Source organism: Aquila chrysaetos, chromosome 12, assembly GCF_900496995.4.
Source record: "Aquila chrysaetos chrysaetos chromosome 12, bAquChr1.4, whole genome shotgun sequence".
NCBI lineage: Eukaryota > Metazoa > Chordata > Aves > Accipitriformes > Accipitridae > Aquila > Aquila chrysaetos.
In genome coordinates, this window is record NC_044015.1 from 159,443 (window position 1) to 165,875 (window position 6,433).

Here is a 6,433-nt window from a genome sequence, read left to right on the forward strand (position 1 = left end):
AGGAAATGTGGGTAAAGGCAACAGAGGCATAGACTTGCTCAAGGCTGCACAATGGTGAAGCTGGGAGAACCACCTCAGCATCCAGAACAGTATTTCTGACACTAGTCAGCCAGTGGCTCTCCTCACATGCAGTCAGGCACACATGCTCCCACAGGTACTTCCAACTGGTACTTTGGGGGACTTCCTCTATCACATCTGCTACCCCATGGCCCCTCTCAATTCTCCTCCATCCCACCTCTGCCCGGCTGTCATTCAACAGAAAACCAGCATCCTTCCCCCAGTGTATCTCGCCAAGCAGCAGCACTTTCCGCTCCTGCCAGACTCATCTCTTCTCCCTCAGTATTTGTCAATTTTGCTGTTTATCAGAATGACAGCTTTATCCTCCTCTAATGGGAAACACAGGCAAACGTGGCAGCAGCAGAAGCACTGAGCCATGGAGGCTGGCAGGGGGGATTTGGGGAAAAGGTAGCTGCAGCAGCTCAGCTCTTTAGAGCAGAGCACAGTTTGGGGCAGGCTCTGGCTTCGTCTCTCCCTGCTCCACCCTCCAAGCCCTCTGCATTCCGCTGTCACTGGACTCAGGCAGGTGCCAGTCAGGTAAATCCTGACGAACCCTCTGTCACACATAAGTATCATTAAGACACATTGAGTCATTCAGGTCTTTAGTGAAGTTGGTGGCAAAGAGAAGAGCAACACATTCCCACCATGGCCTGACAGTCAGCAAACATTTTCTTCCTACATTTTGTGGTTTAAGACAAAAAAAATAAAGACCCACCTCTTCTAGAATAGAGCCTGAAAATATTACATCTGAAGGAAATTAATCTGGAGATTTGACAAGTGACCTAGCAAGAGAAAGAGAACAAACATGTCCATCAGGTGCTTAGGATTTCATTGACAAAAATAAGAGACAAGGAAAAACCCACTCTGCCAGGTCTCACTATGTTTTCAAGTTAACAACAGTTCCTCCAGAAAAACAATTTCAGTATGTCCCTTGCCGCAGTCCTGCCCCATGTGACAGAAGCGCCTATCAAGTCCAAGTTACAAAAAAGGCTAAGCCTGCCAGGCTGCACTTTCCCGCACCCTACACAGCCTCTCATCCACAAACCTCATGTTCTGAGGAACACCACATCCTTCCCTGGCCCAGGCAGGGGGGTCCACAAGCAATAATGACAAACAGTGAACCTCCACCCCCAGCTCAGAAAGAACAACCATAAGGAAAAAACAGCTGCTTGCTTCCTCATCTGACACCTCTCACTCACACTACCACCTTTGCCCCAAGGAGGGGGGGAAATAGAATCTGACATCTACAGATTCAGGCTCTTAAAAACAGAGCCACCCAGTCCAAGGGGCAAGGAAGCTCCTCTGCATCACTGTGAGCCAGCGCTTTCAGTTCCCCCTGCCCTGCACACCAAGGCCCCCTGCCATGAGAGGAGTTACGCACCCACAGGAGCTGGGCAGCACAGAAACCCTACTGCTGACTGCACAGAGCAAGAAACAGATCTAGCTGTGCAGGCACTCCTGTCATCACAGGTGCTCAGGGTTAACCTGCTGCTCGTTAGCATACCCTGAACTACATCAGTCTGATTGAATTAATCTTAATTGTTGAGGGCATCTGCACACTAGCAAAACAGCTGATCTGAAAGAGCCCTGAAAGAGCACACTCTTGCACACCAGCTGCAAGTATAGGGCATACAATACAGGCTTAATGCCCATCAGCCAGCTTCTGCATTCATATGATGGAAGTGAAACACAGCCAAGTACAAACGACTGCAGAGAACCTTGTTCTCTCCCAAATTTTGAAACCCAGAAACTTTTTGAGTAAAAACTTCAGATCACAGAAGTGCAGACTCTTCCTACCAATAAAAAGTGACAGTAAACCTCTTCTATTCTCTAGAGAATTGCAGGGGGGAAAAGCCAGAAGAAAGCTTTTTTGAGAGGGCCTTTCTCCAGACACAGCACACATGCGCAATGCAACCACACTCAAGTGAGAATTAAGGAACAGTCTGTACAATCCACATGGGCCACCTGGACATCTTTCACAAGGTAACTGCTGCTGGTAGGGGAAGGCGAGGGAAGGAGTGTGGACAGTGAAGTGGTGAACATATTCTATTTTACACAGGCAAAGGGCATTCCAAGACCTATAACTTTGAGGCTTGTCTTCAAACAAGTATGAAAACACTAACTCCACTTGCTTTTTCTCCCCATGTTGATTTCCAAACATACCAGTTTTGACTGGGATTCCAGGTGAGACATTGGCAAAATTTCAGTCTATCCAAGCCTAATGCAGGGCAGTGAGGAGAGGAGTTGTTTTATAATCATCTTCTATTTAGGCAGATTTCCTGTGCTGTAAGCAGGCCTGGTTTCTCTCCTTTCTTCACTGCAATAACCACTCCCACCAAACCACTGGAGGTTCAGGACCTCAGAGCTGTGAGGCACAGGAACCCTGGTGACTGTCGTGCTGCAATGACACTGCCAGACCAAAACACTCAGGAGAGTATCTGAGCCTGCACCCACAGAACAAACATCTCACTCTCCCTGATGCCACATTTACTCTGGCCTTAAGTGTCACCGCGCAGTTCAGGGCTTACAGCTGGGGAGTGAGAGTCCCAGCTCTCCACACAAAGAACAACAGAACTTGAGTCTTCAGAGACAGGATGAATTTGACAGGAATCTGCCTAGCTGAGGTGTGGAGCTTGATTCATACCCAAGCAGTGGGGATGCGCCAGTAACAGAAAAAGCAGTCAGACAGCTGAAGACATTTAAGCAACTGTGGGAGAAAAATGGGATAAAATATGACTCTCTATCATTAGAGGTACCCAGGTAGTTTTGTAGCACATAGAGGTTTTGAACTTGACAATATTTGCATTCTTCTAACTGCAGAGAAGGGGGGGCGGGCGGCTGCAGTGATCTGTTTAAAATCCAACATATTTCTTGAGATTAGAACAGGCAAATGAAATTCTAAGATCAAAGACTAGGGGACAAAGCTTACAAGTCTACTCATAAGGACAGCTGTCTTTTTGAATCCAAACTTGCTTTTTGATCTGGAAGTTTTGATCAAGCCCAATTTCACCAGCCACCTCCTGTTCTTAAACCATTTTAAGCCTATAAGTACACTTCAGTTTGCAGCTTACAACAAAATTTTCCTGACTATAGAAACACAATCTCCAAAGTTTTTGAAAAGCAGCGGTCACACTGAAATTTTTGTGTTAAAAGAAAACCCCTAATGGGTTTTATTTTCCAAGATGTACTTCTGGGGAGTATTTGCCTTTCCTGATGTTCACCTTTGCATAAGGGTGACTTGTTAGAGCCCATATAGTATCTGCAGCAGCGCTGGATACAACACGCGAGACCAAAGATTTTAAGATTCCAAGTACTTTCCAAACCTAGTAATTCAAACGTCTTAAAGCCCTCCAGGTCATTCACGTGACTAAGAAAAGCTGCAACTGAACAAAGTTACCAGTGATTTTTGCTGCGGGTGATGGTGTTGCACATGGAGAGCACATTTGTGTTTTACGTGCACACAGTGCCCTCTTTGGGTTAGCAACAGCACGTGTTCTTCAAGGTTCTGTCTCTAAACTACTTCTGAATTGATCCAAAAAACTTACCTCTAAAAAACCCTTTTCAACAAAGCCTAAGATTGCAGTTTGGAAGTAGATTTGTGGCTAAGCTGAGAAAGGCACCTCTTTCGCCTAGGGGTCTTTAAAACATTTAATCTGCTCTGAATCGAGTGTTGCAAAGCTGACATCGAGCTGAGACTTCTTTTCTAATCGGGCTGCCAAATCCTTTCCAGAAGAATTCTAAGGATGTTCTCATCCTACATCACCTCTACTTTGCAAAGAGCCTCACTGAAGCTATCAGCTGTTTGCAGTATTAGAGACTGAAGGTCTGAGCCACTGGGAGGGAGTATACGAACCAGCATAGCAGGAGACCTGCGTTTTGGATGCTTCACACAAACACTATCTATTTCCATGGCCAGGAGCTATAGATACACAGCTGAGATGAAGGGAGTAGCAATTCCGGGAGCAGTGCATAGGACTGGCGAGTGACAACAGGTAGTAGCACCTGGCTGGGCATGCAGAACACCCCCCAGGCTGCATCTGTGGTCCCTGCTGAGCCACATCCTCACCCATCTCAGGAGCTAGGTTACCCAGAAGCTTTCATACAGCCCAAATGCTGAGTCTTGTCATACAGTCCCATATGGGAGCCACAAAAACTCTTCAGAAGCATGAGTTCTCAACCCAAGGTGATACAGATGTTACAAAAATTGCTTGTAGAGGCTTAAATTCCTGATTGGACTGTATCACAGAAGATAAAACAGCTCAAAGCCGACTATACTGAACTAGTATGTCTGAGGAGAGTACACAGACAAGAGTTTGGTTTAGAAATTGCTAATGGTGCTAGCTATTGCTGGGAACCTCCTGAGATATCACGGACAGGAGACCACACAATTTATTTTCAACTAGCTTTAGACACCAGAGAGAAGGAGGGAAGAAGATTTTGTCCAAGGTAGTTTCTGGAAACCTTCATTTCCATCCTGACTATTTCCCATCAGTTCTTATTGCTTTTGTTTGCAGGGACACATATGCTATAAAAGCTTTTTTAAAAAAAACAAAACAAAAAAACCCAAAAACCAAACAACAAAAAACACACAAAAAAACCCCAAACTTTCCTCCACCTGCATTCCAAAGCACCACCTTCAGAAACAGGTAATTGCAGTATTTATTCAAATGCCTTCATGCCAGGAGAGATTGGCTTCTGCAATGGAGGGACATGTTCTACCCTTAAGCTATCTGGAGCTTACCATAGTGACTGCTAGGTATGATAAAAGGAGGCAATAAAATGGGAGGCAGGACCCAGCAGCCTTCAGAGGATAGATGGGCTGCACGGGAAAACAAAAACATAAATTAGAGGCCGAGTGCTGGATGGATGCCCCTTGCTGAGCCTGGGGTCCAGGGAGTCACTGCTCTTGACTGTAACATTGCATCAACAAACAGGCCAAGCTGGTACCATGCCTCGGACCTGCATGCCATAGATTGCAGAGTCCTGCATAAAGCAACATGGAGTCAGGCTAGACACAGGAGAGAAAGTTGAAGTGAAAGGAGGGAGTAATTTTATTCCTGCTTTACAAGTCTCATATGACATTTTATTTTCATGCTGGACAGATGCTTCCCTAGCTTTCCCAAGAGAGTAAATGTAATGCTCAAAGAAAAGAGCTTTCTCCTGCTATGAGGATGATGGCTGTCTAAAGACAAGACGAATCCCAAATTCTGTCTTCTTTGCCCTCTTCTTCTGCATGGGATTTTTTAATATAAAAAGATGGAAATGTATTTCCTTAATGTCTGGGTCTACCTATGTACACAATCCCAAGGACCTGTTGTGGTGTTGGCAGTGACATCTAATGGCCAGGTTTGAAGTGACTTGCAGGACTAACAAAATCCCACTCCCTCCTGGGCCAGCACACCTTACCAGAAAACTCACCTGGCCCACAGCCCAGTTATGACTGCCCTGTTTTTCCAAGAGTCCCCTGAGAGCAGGCTGCAGGCGAAAGGAATTGTCCAGGCCGCAGCAGGCTGCTCCATGCTCCTGGGTTCCGAAGACTTCTCCTTGCAGGATGGAGTACTTCCTGCACAGGACAAGGGAGCTGAGGGCCTCACCCCCAGCTGCTGAGGTGGAGGCTAGGAGCTCACTGTCTTGCTGGAGACAGTTTACTCAGTCTATGTTTAAGGGGCCCTTGGGAAAGAGAGCAACTGTGAGCAAGCTGCGTAGATTGTTCTATCAGCTGCTGCTCCCAGTGGCCTCTTTCCCTGGGCCACTCCAAGACAGCCAGGGACCCAATCTCCTGCATATATGCTGAACAAGCTGTAATGCTTCAGAGACAGCACCTGTACTGCACACCTGCAGCAAGTATGGGCAATTTGCACATGTATCACAGCTGGAGGCTGCAAAAGGCCAAAACACAAGGCCCTCTCACAGTCAGTTGGGAATTAAGACTTCACCTTCTTCCTTTAAGAGTCTGAATCTGTCACTATGCTTTAGTTAAATGCAGCATATTATGCTCTCTTTGCAAAGAACGGCACAACACATGACCCACGTGGAGCTGAAGGAAATAAACAACAAACCAAACACACTTCTTTCAGCTACTATTTCATGCTTTCTGGCTGGTGAGAACACAATGCTACTGAGAAAAGCAATGTACATTCACCCTTAACTAGAAAACAGCAATGACACAAATACCTGCCAGTGTTATGGCAAACCAGATTGGAGTGATCTTCCTGGTTCAAGACATCTCAGGCTGTCCAGTACTTGCAACTTCACCTGTGCATTAAATGACATAGAAGGGAGCAAAACATCCGTGGTTGCAGCTTCCTGAAAACACACAGGAAACCTTACACAGAGGAAGTTAGACATCTCTACCTACTCCCAGCTGATTTAATCT